Source organism: Pimephales promelas, chromosome 8 (assembly GCF_988280905.1).
Source record: "Pimephales promelas chromosome 8, fPimPro1.hap1.1, whole genome shotgun sequence".
Classification (NCBI taxonomy): domain Eukaryota; kingdom Metazoa; phylum Chordata; class Actinopteri; order Cypriniformes; family Leuciscidae; genus Pimephales; species Pimephales promelas.
In genome coordinates this window covers 26465-40569 of record NC_142776.1, presented here as the reverse complement: position 1 = coordinate 40569, position 14105 = coordinate 26465, and the positions used below count along the sequence as shown (strand labels likewise).

General features: G+C 44.8%; 1 long non-coding RNA gene across 2 annotated transcripts; it reads right to left on the bottom strand.

Moving 5' to 3' along the window:
* Positions 1–900: 900 nt before the first annotated feature.
* Positions 901–2151, bottom strand: LOC120467891 (uncharacterized). Of its 2 annotated transcripts, XR_016169593.1 has the most exons (3): positions 2027–2151; positions 1855–1923; positions 901–1630 (listed from the first exon to the last, which is right to left on the bottom strand). It is a non-coding gene; the product is annotated as an uncharacterized LOC120467891 (long non-coding RNA). The 2 variants fall into 2 exon arrangements; XR_005620153.2 differs by lacking the exon at positions 2027–2151 and having other exon boundaries at positions 1855–2018.
* Between the last annotated feature and the right edge of the window lie 11954 nt (positions 2152–14105).

Here is a 14105-nt window from a genome sequence, read left to right as displayed (position 1 = left end):
GACCCTGATCTCTGACGGGTTAACCCTATTCCTGACCCTGATCTCTGACGGGTTAACCCTATCCCTGACCCTGATCTCTGACGGGTTAACCCTATTCCTGACCCTGATCTCTGACGGGTTAACCCTATCCCTGACCCTGATCTCTGACGGGTTAACCCTATCCCTGACCCTGATCTCTGACGGGTTAACCCTATCCCTGACCCTGATCTCTGACGGGTTAACCCTATCCCTGACCCTGATCTCTGACGGGTTAACCCTATCCCTGACCCTGATCTCTGACGGGTTAACCCTATCACTGACCCTGATCTCTGACGGGTTAACCCTATCCCTGACCCTGATCTCTGACGGGTTAACCCTATCCCTGACCCTGATCTCTGACGGGTTAACCCTATCCCTGACCCTGATCTCTGACGGGTTAACCCTATTCCTGACCCTGATCTCTGACGGGTTAACCCTATTCCTGACCCTGATCTCTGACGGGTTAACCCTATCCCTGACCCTGATCTCTGACGGGTTAACCCTATCCCTGACCCTGATCTCTGACGGGCTAACCCTATCCCTGACCCTGATCTCTGACGGGTTAACCCTATCCCTGACCCTGATCTCTGACGGGTTAACCCTATCCCTGACCCTGATCTCTGACGGGTTAACCCTATCCCTATCCCTGATCTCTGACGGGTTAACCCTATCCCTGACCCTGATCTCTGACGGGTTAACCCTATCCCTGACCCTGACGCATCTCTCATTTGTCCCGCTGAAGCTCATGCAAGGCCCTCTCACACTGAATCGACTGAGAACGTTTCAGTATATGTTGTATCCACATACTCCATCAGATCAACATACTAGAGTCAATGTTAAAAATTACAATATTTTCTATTTTAGAATAGAACACAAATCAAGAAGGATCAACAAGTTTAATAATAAATAAACAAATACAAAATGAAATTATAAGCCAGCAGCCTGTCACGGACAACACACAACACAGAACATTAAATCACAGTGTAAAATGAGGCCTGTTCCTCTCTCCACTGTCGTCGCTCCTCCTTTATGCCTCCGCTCGTCCGTGAGAGATGCGAGACCGGTGCGTCTCACAGGTGTCTTCATTATCTCTCGCGCCGCTCTCATGTCCCTCGGCCTCGTCCTGCTCGCTCGCCACAATATTATTTCAGCAACATGACAAGCCAATGAATTAGCAGGTCTCAGTTGTTGTTTTGCACAGTGCGTGACATTTTATCTTCATGTAACACAGCTAGAGTTTTGACACCGAGTCAATGGGCTCTGTCTAATTCTTTCTTTTTCACTTGTTTATCCTCATCGTTTTTTTTCCTTTTACCCTTCCTTGTTTTATATGAGCCGGTGCCACTAGAAATTGGCAGTTTAGGTTGTTTCTCCGCCATTAGCACAGCCGCAGCACACTGGCAATCTTGAATTTGGTCTGAATGATGGAAAAACTTAATCAAAAGATAATCACTTTATTTACCAATCAAAACTATAATAAAACACATAATTGCTGGCAACAGCAACCAAACAAAAACATAACGAAAGAAACATAGGAGAGAGAACCCCTCTTTCTCTCTCTCGAAGGCAGGGAGCAGGAAGATTTAATCACAGGAGTCCTCCATCGCCGCCACTGAAACACAAACACAGCGAAGACAGATCAGCAGCCCGTCACACCCAACAAACCCTAACCCTTTCTTACAAATAGAATTGGATAAATAATCAAAATCTCAGCTCCTCAACAAGACATTTTTAATGCTTTCTGTGTTATAGTTCATCCCAAACACATTATGGATTTAGAATAATGATCAAACATCCATTTATAAAAGAATGTAATTAAAGAAAGTTCCAACCTACCTTTCATATGAATCTTGGCAGAGAAAGCTCACGGCAGACGAGCAGATCTGGAGACATCGTCACATCAGCCTGACTCAATGGAAAAGATAAAAATAGTGGACAAAATACTCCCTTTTTACATGAATCAGGTTATTGATCTTTCTAAATTTCAACATGAACACAATAGTAGAACCTTTAGGGTTAGTAGAGTCTTTTTGTAACATCATTTACTTCACAATTGAATTAAAACAGAAACCCAGCCAATGCGACAGCTAGAACCAGAGGAAAAACCAGAACAGCTTCTGGAATGAGCTTTTATATCTGTGCTGAGGTGCATGTTGGGAACTAGGAGAAACCAAGTGTAGAAGATGAAGGGGAATGTTTGTTTAAAAATGTAACAGTTTTTCAATGAGGAAACATTTATTCATGTTTTTTTAAATAATAATTTGTGAATTAGGCCATGTACAGAAAGTTTATTATATTGAGATTTGGTGGTTTGTTGAATTGTATTCCTTGTTGTTTGCTTTCCTGTCAGTGGTTTTGCCCATAAGTATAAATGCCCACAGGATGATCCTGCAGGATTGCCAGTCTGGGATGTAGTTTGGAGAGGGAAGGTCCAATTGAAGTAAAGGTATAAGAGAGTTATTTTTATTGTTGGTTATGTTTCACTTTTACTTAGTTGGTGTTGTAGATATCTACCCTTTCTGTATATTTGTATTTTCATAACTTTTCTTAAAAAAAAAACTTTAATGCAGAAATGAAGCTTCATGAAGCAATGAGGCTTTCCCCTGACTGTTCCGGGAAAAGATTCAAAGCTTCGAGAGTGTCGAGAACAGCGCCATCTGGTGCTTATTTAAAATAAAGCAGCCAGATGCTCTGGCAGATGAAGCAACCACAACACACTACAGAGTTTCAATGTTATGTGTACAAATAAAAACCTTACCTGTTTGATTTTTTCATTTAATAAATTCATTTTCCCATTAAAGTGTGACAATAAAATATAATATAAGCTTATATTATTCAATAAGATTTAATGTAGGCCCTCTCTCTCTCTCTCTCTCTCTCTCTCTCTCTCTCTCTCTCTCTCTCTCGCTCTCTCTCTCTCTCTCTCTCTCTCTCTCTCTGCACACACACACACAAAGAATATAACATTGTCTGATATGATCATCTGTTTTTAAATGTATGACACTTGGCAATGATAGTGCTTATGTAACTGTAGGAATGACAGAAAGGTGATAAAGTTTTTAATTATTTTTTATTTAAAAATAAAAGCTGTTTCACAGTGTTGGGGCTGAGTCTATTTCTCCTCTTACACAGTAATTCCCCAGCATTAGAGAACACTCTTTCACACGGCTTTCTGGGGCTGTGCAGTCTCATGTAAAGCTCTGAAATGCCTTAGCATGGATGATGTGTTGTTTCCATAAACAAGCTCTTTGTCACACACCAAGCATCTCGCCTTCTAAAAAATGTTATATGAAAGTAATAAATTACTTACAAGAATAAAATAAGTAAAATGTTAAATAATAAATAAATTATATATATATATATATATATATATATATATATATATATATATATATATATATATATGTGTGTGTGTGTGTGTGTGTGTGTGTGTGTGTGTGTGTCACCCAAAGCGAAACTCGCACGTGATCTGACAGAAAGTGAGGCTTCATTTGTCATCGATCACGTGACTCACTAGAAATTGTGTCGCATATGTGATACGTGCATCAAAGCTTCAGTGTCATACGTAACATCACTAATTTAAATGTAGTGATCGTAAACCAAGGCTTTCTGAAGCATTTTTAGGCTTTCATCAAATTGTGCCACTCCTTGATCCCAGTTTCACCGTCTTCATTAACACAACACAGCTGAACCTCGTGAACTAGTCAGGTCTCCATTCTCTCCCAGTTAGTTACTATGGTTACTGTCGTTGGGTTAATTTACCCCAGCTGTGTCTCGTTTCCCTGATCTGTTATCTGTGTATTTAAGCCCTCTGTTTCTGCCTGGCCGGCTTGCATTACTTTGAGTTGTAGTTGATGTGTGTGGGTCTCCTCGTGGGTTCCGCTGTTCACTGGTCTATTGATGTCTCCTGAAGTTATCTCCATCGGTGTGTGCTTTAATACATCCACCATTTTGTAACTGACATTTATGAGCACATTTCTAAAGCAGAAATACGTGTTTGTTATTATGCCTCCTTTGATTATAGAATTGGGATGCTTGTATTGTGAGTATTTTTATTTATTTATATGAAACTAAATTTTTGTACTGCTCTTATTAACATCCCAAATAGATTTTGCAGATTGAGATTTGATGTTTGGTGGGTAATTTACAGTCTCTTTTAGCAGCTGGCTTTTGCCAGTGTTTTACTGGTCTTTAAGAGTTTTGGTATATTTCACTTTATCCGCTTTCACACAGATTTTGGGATTTATTATTATTGTTGTTGTCATTGTTTCTTTAATTTGGTGTATCATGTTAATTTTTCTGTTTCCTCTGTAGATCTGAGATGTAAATGGGTCTGATGTGAACTCTATCACTGAGATCGGGTCTGTGAACTCTATCACTGAGATCGGGTCTGATGTGAACTCTATCACTGAGATCGGATCATTCGTGTAGTGCTTTTGTCCAACGATCCACTTATGACCTGTCCTGTGTTTTTGGATGAATTAACTTTTCTAATGAATTAATGTAATTTTATGATTTTTCTTCCAGTGAGCTCTTGATTGGAATGAGTCCTGCATGTGTGAGTGATCTGATTTGTGTTTTTGCAGGAGCTGTTTATAGGGATATAAAGGCATCTGAGTGAGTCAGAGTTCAGATACAGAGGGTTGCCACATGTAGTGACCGGTGAAGTTCAGGTGAGATGACATGGTCACTGATGACTGCTTGTTAATGTTAATTTGTTAACTTGCCTATTTTGCCAACATAATCAATACTATACTTTGTAATTTGCGGTTTAAATGCTTGTCTGTTGTAATTGTTTCTCAGGACCTCCACATGCTCTTAAATGGAGGATTAGCAGATCCTCTGCATATCTTCTGAAGCCCTCCTTGTGTGGAGACTTATTCTTGTTTCCATGTGCTCTTCTCTGCACTTCTTGTTCTCTTAAACCTTTTCTTTTGCACCTCACACTGTTTTAACCGTAATATTATGTAAAGAAACTTTTATTTTGGATGCAATTAATCATGATTTATCGTTTCACAGCCCTAGATTGGATTAGATTACACAGCCCTATGTGAATTGACTTGATTTATTATATTGCCTATTGTACTTCCTAATTTATGTAGAGAAGAAGACTATTGACAAATGTGTGTGTGAAACAAAGAAGCTGGCTTAATTACACTAATTGTAAAACAAAAAAAGTGCAGGCATTGTATTGTTAGGGCTTGTATTTTTATGGGCTGAAATTCTATTTGTTACCATTTGACTCGGTCTTCATCTACTCCATGCGTTTCTCTGCCCAGGAAGACTCGATCATCTCTGGCTCCATTCACTCTGGCACCGACACAACACCATGGATCATACAGCGGAAGACACGAGCCAAGACCAGAGCAAGAACCTCTCCGCTGCCCCTCCCGGTCTTGGAGCTCTCGACCTGGAACCGCTTCTCCCCTCTTAGCGAGTCGGAAAGCGACGCCACCGTGATCATGGGCACATCCATGGTCCGTCATGTCCGTGCTACCTCAGGTAAGGATAAGGTGCGCACTCACTGCTTTCCTGGTGCTCATGTTCTTGATGTTGCTGCACAGGTTCCCGAGATCCTGAACGGTGATGAACGCGTCGGAGCTGTTATGCTGAACGTGGGAGCGAACGACATCAGGCTGAGGTTCTGAAGGACTACAAGAGCCTGATCCAGACGGTACGCAACACATCGCCTGAAGCAACGAGCCTTGCACATCTAACCCTTTCTGTGTCTTCTTTAAATAATCTTTTCTAGATTTTTTTTCGACTAAGTTTCATTAGCCGTCTTCTAATTGATTTATCTTTAAAAAAGAAAATGCATTTCTAATCCTTAAGCACATCCACGCACATGCTATTTAGCTGGCGCTTAACTGTTCAATTACTGGCCAGAATTGAACAGTTAAAGCCCCCCGCTGGGCGCCATGTTTTACGGTGTGCACTTTAATCTTAACACCTTTTAACCTTATTATTTATTATCCTCAGGTTAGGTCGAGTAAGTCAAATCTGCCCTAAATCATTAGCATTCGATTGGTATTTACAATTGTTCAGATGACTTCTCTGTGGTCAGTTCTTGCTTAAGGTTTAACAACACTACTAGATGATTACTTGTAATTAGCATTAGTTATTTATTAATGTAAATGTTCCAGAAAGAAAAGTTAGGCTCAAACTTAAATTCTTTATGCTCAAACTCTGAAATCTACTCCTGTGTAAGGGAAATCATTATGGACATCAGCTATGCTAATTATTTCCCATCTGTTTTCTGCTGTTATCTCGGGACGCTTGTCCCGAGAAAAATGGCGTTCGTCAACTTCAGTTTGTCGGAGCTGCTGTACTGCACGTGGGAGTGAACGACATCAGGCTGCGGTTCTGAAGAAGTTCTACAGGATCCTGATTGAGACGGTATGCAACACATCGCCTGAAGCAACGATCATCGTGTCTGGGCCGCTTACCACGTACAGACAAGGACAGGAAAGGTTCAGTAGATTATTTGCACACACCTAATAACTAGTAAGTCAAAGTCCAAATCACAGTCTTTGTTGTCCAAACGTAATTGATATGCTTAGTGTGGAACATTATATTGAAACGGTCTATTCCTTGTTTAGTGACGCCTGTGGAGAGACGACTCTGCCTGTGAGCTGCTGGATCGGCGGTCAGCGCTTGAAACATCACACGCCGATGCTCACAAGTCAGTGGTTAGTTACTCTTTGACTCTGACTTCGTCTACTCCATGCGTTTCTTTGTCCAGGAGGACGCGATCATCTCTGGCTTCATTCAGTCCGGCACCGACACAACACCCTGGATCACACAGCGGAAGACTCGAGCCAGGACCAGAGCTAGAACCTCTCCGCCGCCTGGAACTGCTCATCCACTCTTCTCGAGTCGGAACGCGACGCCACCGTGATCATGGGCACGTCCATGGTCCGTCATTTCCGTGCTTCCTCAGGTAAGGATAAGGTGTGCACTCACTGCTTTCCTGGTGCTCATGTTCTTGATGTTGCTGCACAGGTTCCCGAGATCCTGAACGGTGATGAGCGCGTCGGAGCTGTTGTGCTGAACGTGGGAGCGAACGACATCCGGCTGAGGTTCTGAAGGACTACAGGAGCCTGATCGAGACGGTACGCAACAAATCGCCTGAAGCAACGATCGTGTCTGGACTGCTTCCCACGTACAGACAGGACTAGTAAGTCAAAGTCCAAATCACAGTCTTTGTTGTCCGAACATAATTGATATGGTTGGTGTGGAACATTATATTGAAACTGTGTCTATTCCTCATTAGTGACACCTGTGGAGAGACGACTCTGCCTGTGAGCTGCTGGAAAGCCGGTCAGCACTTGAAACATCACATGCCGATGCTCACAAGTCAGTGGTTAGTTACTCTTTGACTCTGACTTCATCTACTCCATGCGTTTCTTTGCCCAGGAGTACGCGATCATCTCTGGCTTCATTCACTCTGGCACCGACACAACACCATGGATCATACTGTGGAAGACACAATCAAGGACCAGAGCAAGAACCTCTCCGTCGCCCCTCCCGGTCTTGGAGATCTCGACCCGGAACCGCTTCTCCCCTCTTAGCGAGCCGGAACGCGACGCCACCGTGATCATGGGCTTGTCCATGGTCCGTCATGTCTGTGCTACCTCAGGTAAGGATAAGGTGCGCACTCACTGCTTTCCTGGTGCTCATGTTCTTGATGTTGCTGCACAGGTTCCCGAGATCCTGAACGGTGATGAGCAAGGCGGAACTGTTGTGCTGAACGTGGGAGCGAACGACATCAGGCTGAGGTTCTGAAGGACTACAGGAGCCTGATCGAGACGGTACGCAACACATCGCCTGAAGCAACGAGCCTTGCACATCTAACCCTTTATGTGTCTTCTTTAAATAATCTTTTCTAGATTTTTTTTTCCGACTAAGTTTCACTAGTCGTCTTCTAATTTATTTATCTTTAAAAAAGAAAATAAATTTCTAATCCTTAAGCGTATCCATGCACATGCTATTTAGTAGGCGCTTAACTGTTCAATTACTGGCCAGAATTGAACAGTTAAAGCCCCACGTTGGGCGCCATGTTTTACGGTGTGCGCTTTAAACTTAACAATTTTTAACCTTATTTATTATCCTCAGGTTAGGTCGAGTAAGTCAAATCTGCCCTAAATCATAAGCATTCGAATGGTATTTACAATTGTTCAGATGACTTCTCTGTGGTCAGTTCTTGCTTAAGGTTTATTAACACTGTTAGACGATTACTTGTAATTAGCATTAGTTATTTATTAATGTAAATATTCCAGAAATAAAAGTTAGGCTCAAATTTAAATTCCTCATGCTCAAACTCTAGGATCTACTCCTGTGTAAGGGAAATCATTATGGACATCAGCTATGCTAATTATTTCCCATCTGTTTTCTGCTGTTATCTCGGGACGCTTGTCCCGAGAAAAATGGCGTTCGTCAACTCCAGTTTGTCGGAGCTGCTGTACTGCACGTGGGAGTGAACGACATCAGGCTGAGGTTCTGAAGTTGTTCTACAGGAGCCTGATCGAGACGGTACACAACACATCGCCTGAAGCAACGATCATTCTGTCTGGGCCGCTTCCCACGTACAGACAAGGACAGGAAAGGTTCAGTAGATTATTTGCACACACCTAATAAATAGTAAGTCAAAGTCAAAATCACAGTCTTTGTTGTCCAAACTTAATTGATATGCTTGGTGTGGAACATAATCTTGAAACTGTGTCTTCCTCGTTTAGTGACGCCTGTGGAGAGACGACTCTGCCTGTGAGCTGCTGGATCGGCGGTCAGCACTTGAAACATCACAAGCCGATGTTCACAAGTCAGTGGTTAGTTACTCTTTGACTCTGACTTCGTCTACTCCATGCGTTTTTCTGCTCAGGAGGACGCGATCATCTCTGGCTTCATTCAATCGAGCACTGACACAACACCCTGGATCACACAGCGGAAGACACGAGCTAGGACCAGAGCAAGAACCTCTCCGCCGCCCCTCCCGGTCTTGGAGATCTCGACCCGGAACCGCTTCTCCCCTCTTAGCGAGCCGGAACACGACGCCACCGTGATCATGGGCACGTCCATGGTCAGTCATCCCGTGCTACCTCAGGTAAGGATAAGGTGCGCACTCACTGCTTTCCTGGTGCTCATGTTATTGATGTTGCTGCACAGGTTCCCGAGATCCTGAACGGTGATGAGCGCGTTGCAGCTGTTTTGCTGAACGTGGGAGCGAACGACATCAGGCTGAGGTTCTGAAAAAGTTCTGCAGGAGCCTGATCGAGATGGTGCGCAACACATCGCCTGAAGCTACGATCATTGTGTCTGGGCTGCTTCCCACGTACAGACGAGGACAGGAAAGGTTCAGTAGATTATTTGCACACACCTAATAAATAGTAAGTCAAAGTCCAAATCACAGTCTTTGTTGTCCAAACTTAATTGATATGCTTAGTGTGGAACATTATCTTGAAACTGTGTTTTTTCCTTGTTTAGTGACTCCTGTGGACAGACTACTCGATGCCTGTGGAGAGACGACTCTGCCTGTGAGCTGCTGGATTGGCGGTCAGCGCTTGAAACATCACACGCCGATGCTCACAAGTCAGTGGTTAGTTACTCTTTGACTCACTTTGTCTACTCCATCTCCATGCGTTTCTCTGCCCAGGAGGACGCGATCATCTCTGGCTTCATTCACTTCGGCACCGACACAACACCATGGATCATACAGCGGAAGACACGAGCCAAAACCAGAGCAAGAACCTCTCCGCTGCCCCTCCCGGTCTTGGAGATCTCGACCCGGAACCGCTTCTCCCCTCTTAGCGAGCCGGAACGCGACGCCACCGTGATCATGGGCACGTCCATGGTCCGTCATGTCCGTGCTACCTCAGGTAAGGATAAGGTGCGCACTCACTGCTTTCCTGGTGCTCATGTTATTGATGTTGCTGCACAGGTTCCCAAGATCCTGAAGTTGATGTGTGCGTCGGAGCTGTTGTGCTGAACGTGGGAGCGAACGACATCAGGCTGAGGTTCTGAAGAAGTTCTGCAGGAGCCTGATCGAGATGGTACACAACAAATCGCCTGAAGCAACGATCGTGTCTGGTCTGCTTCCCACGTACAGACATGACTAGTAAGTCAAAGTCCAAATCACAGTCTTTGTTGTCCAAACTTAATTGATATGGTTGGTGTGGAACATTATATTGAAACTATGTCTATTCCTTGTTTAGTGACACCTGTGGAGAGACGACTCGACGCCTGTGGAGAGACGACTCTGCCTGTGAGCTGCTGGATCGGCGGTCAGCACTTGAAACATCACATGCCGATGCTCACAAATCAGTGGTTAGTTACTCTTTGACTCTGACTTCATCTACTCCATGCTTTTCTTTGCCCAGGAGGACGCGATCATCTCTGGCTTCATTCACTCTGGCACCGACACAACACCATGGATCATACAGCGGATGACACGAGCCAGGACCAGAGCAAGAACCTCTCCGTCGCCCCTCCCGGTCTTGGAGATCTCGACCCGGAACCGCTTCTCCCCTCTTCGCTAGTTGGAACGTGACGCCACCGTGATCATGGGCACGTCCATGGTCCGTCATGTCCGTGCTACCTCAGGTAAGGATAAGGTGTGCACTCACTGCTTTCCTGTTGCTCATGTTCTTGATGTTGCTGCACAGGTTCCTGAGATCCTGAATGGTGATGAGCGCGTTGGAGCTGTTGTGCTGAACGTGGGAGCGAACGACATCAGGCTGAGATTCTAAAGAAGGACTACAGGAGCCTGATCGAGACGCAACACATCACCTGAAGCAACGATCGTGTCTGCACTGCTTCCCACTTACAGACATGACTAGTAAGTCAAAGTCCAAATCACAGTTTTTGTTGTCCAAACTTAATTGATATGCTTAGTGTCGAACATTATATTGAAACTTTGTCTGTTCCTCGTTAAGTGACGCCTGTGGAGAGACGACTCGATGCCTGTGGGCTGTGAGCTGCTGGATCAGCGGTCTGCACTTGAAACATTACATGCCGATGCTCAAAAGTCAGTGGTTGGTCACTCTTTGACTCTGACTTCATCTACTCCATGCGTTTCTCTGCCCAGGAGGACGTGATTATCTCTGGCTTCATTCACTCCGGCACCGACACAACACCATGGATCACACAGCGGAAGACACGAGCCAGTACCAGAGCTAGAACCTCTCCGCTGCCCCTCCCGGTCTTGGAGATCTCGACCCGGAACTGCTTCTCCCCTCTTGGTGAGTTGGAACGCGACGCCACCGTGATCATGGGCACGTCCATGGTCCGTCATGTCTGTGCTACCTCAGGTAAGGATAAGGTGCGCACTCACTGCTTTCCTGGTGTTCATGTTCTTGATATTGCTGCACAGGTTCCCGAGATCCTGAACGGTGATGAGCAAGGCGGAACTGTTGTGCTGAACGTGGGAGCGAACGACATCAGGCTGAGGTTCTAAAGAAGGACTACAGGAGCCTGATCGAGACGGTACGCAACACATCGCCTGAAGCAACGAGCCTTGCACATCTAACCCTTTCTGGGTCTTCTTTAAATAATCTTTTCTAGATTTTTTTTTTTCGACTAAGTTTCACTAGTCGTCTTTTCATTTATTTATTTTTAAAAAAGAAAATAAATTTCTAATCTTTAAGCACATCCACGCACACGCTATTTAGCTGGCGCTTAACTGTTCAATTACTGGCCAGAATTGAACAGTTAAAGCCCCCCGCTGGGTGCCATGTTTTACGGTGTGCACTTTAATCTTAACACCTTTTAACCTTATTATTTATTATCCTCGGGTTAGGTCGAGTAAGTCAAATCTGCCCTAAATCATTAGCATTCGAATGGTATTTACGATTGTTCAGATGACTTCTCTGTGGTCAGTTCTTGCTTAAGGTTTATAAACAACATTGCTAGATGATTACTTGTAATTAGCATTAGTTATTTATTAATGTAAATATTCCAGAAAGAAACGTTAGGCTCAAACTTAAATTCTTTATGCTCAAACTCTGAAATCTACTCCTGTGTAAGGGAAATCATTATGGACATCAGCTATGCTAATTATTTCCCATCTGTTTTCTGCTGTTATCTCGGGACGCTTGTCCCGAGAAAAATGGCGTTCGTCAACTTCAGTTTGTCGGAGCTGCTGTACTGCACGTGGGAGTGAACGACATCAGGCTGAGGTTCTGAAGAAGTTCTACAGGAGCCTGATCGAGACGGTATGCAACACATCGCCTGAAGCAACGATCATCGTGTCTGGGCCGCTTACCACGTACAGACAAGGACAGGAAAGGTTCAGTAGGTTATTTGCATAGCCTAATAAATAGTAAGTCAAAGTCCAAATCACAGTCTTTGTTGTCCAAACGTAATTGATATGCTTAGTGTGGAACATTATATTGAAACTGTCTATTCCTTGTTTAGTGACGCCTGTGGAGAGACGACTCAATGCCTGTGGAGAGACGACTCTGCCTGTGAGCTGCTGGATCGGCGGTCAGTGCTTGAAACATCACACGCCGATGCTCACAAGTCAGTGGTTAGTTACTCTTTGACTCTGACTTCGTCTACTCCATGCGTTTCTTTGCCCAGGAGGACGCGATCATCTCTGGCTTCATTCAGTCCGGCACCGACACAACACCCTGGATCACACAGCGGAAGACGCGAGTCAGGACCAGAGCTAGAACCTCTCCGCCGCCCGGAACTGCTTCTCCACTCTTCTAGAGTCGGAATGCGACGCCACCGTGATCATGGGCACGTCCATGGTCCGTCATGTCCGTGCTACCTCAGGTAAGGATAAGGTGCGCACTCACTGCTTTCCTGGTGCTCATGTTCTTGATGTTGCTGCACAGGTTCCTGAGATCCTGAATGGTGATGAGCGTGTCTGAGCTGTTGTGCTGAATGTGGGAGCAAACGACATCTGGCTGAGGTTCTGAAGGACTACAGGAGCCTGATCGAGACGGTACGCAACACATTGCCTGAAGCTACGATCGTGTCTGGACTGCTTCCCACTAACAGACATGACTAGTAAGTCAAAGTCCAAATCAGTTTTTGTTGTCCAAGCTTAATTGATTTGCTTAGTTTGGAACATTATATTGAAACTGTGTCTGTTCCTCGTTTAGTGACGCCTGTGGAGAGACGACTCGACGCCTGTGGGCTGTGAGCTGCTGGATCGGCGGTCAGTGCTTGAAACATCACACGCCGATGCTCACAAGTCAGTGGTTAGTTACTCTTTGACTCTGACTTCGTCTACTCCATGCGTTTCTCTGCCCAGGTGGACGCGATCATCTCTGGCTTCATTCACTCTGGCACGACACAACACCATGGATCACACAGCGCAAGACACGAGCCAAGACCAGAGCAAGAACCTCTCCGCCGCACCTCCCGGTCTTGTAGATCTCGACCCGGAACCGCTTCTCCCCTGTTAGCGAGTCGGAACCCGACGCCACCGTGATCATGGGCACATCCATGGTCCGTCATGTCCGTGCTACCTCAGGTAAGGATAAGGTGCGCACTCACTGCTTTCCTGGTGCTCATGTTCTTGATGTTGCTGCACAGGTTCCCGAGATCCTGAACGGTGATGAGCGCGTCGGAGCTGTTGTGCTGAACGTGGGAGCGAACGACATCAGGCTGAGGTTCTGAAGGACTACAGGAGCCTGATCGAGATGGTACGCAACACATCGCCTGATGCAACGATCATCGTGTCTGAACCGCTTCCCTCTTACAGACAAGGACAGGAAAGGTTCAGTAGGTTATTTGCACTAATTGAATTATTAATGTCATTGTGTAATGAACAGAAACTGCTCTTTGTAAATAATTGGAATCTGTTCTGGGAGAGACCTAGGCTCTATTATGCTTCACCTCAGCAGAATCGGAGCGGCTGTTCTGTCTGACATCTCCAAGACGTTACACACCTAATGACTAGTAAGTCAAAGTCGTTCCTTTAAAAAGGAATGTTTCTCCTGGTTCCATCTCTTGGACTGATGTCTCTGCCTGTAAGGCTATCTTTTGCCATCCTAATATATGAGAATCACCCCATGTACATGGTTGTATAAAAGTCATGCTGGATTTTTCCTGGGCTTTTGCTGCTATAGCTTAGCCTCTTT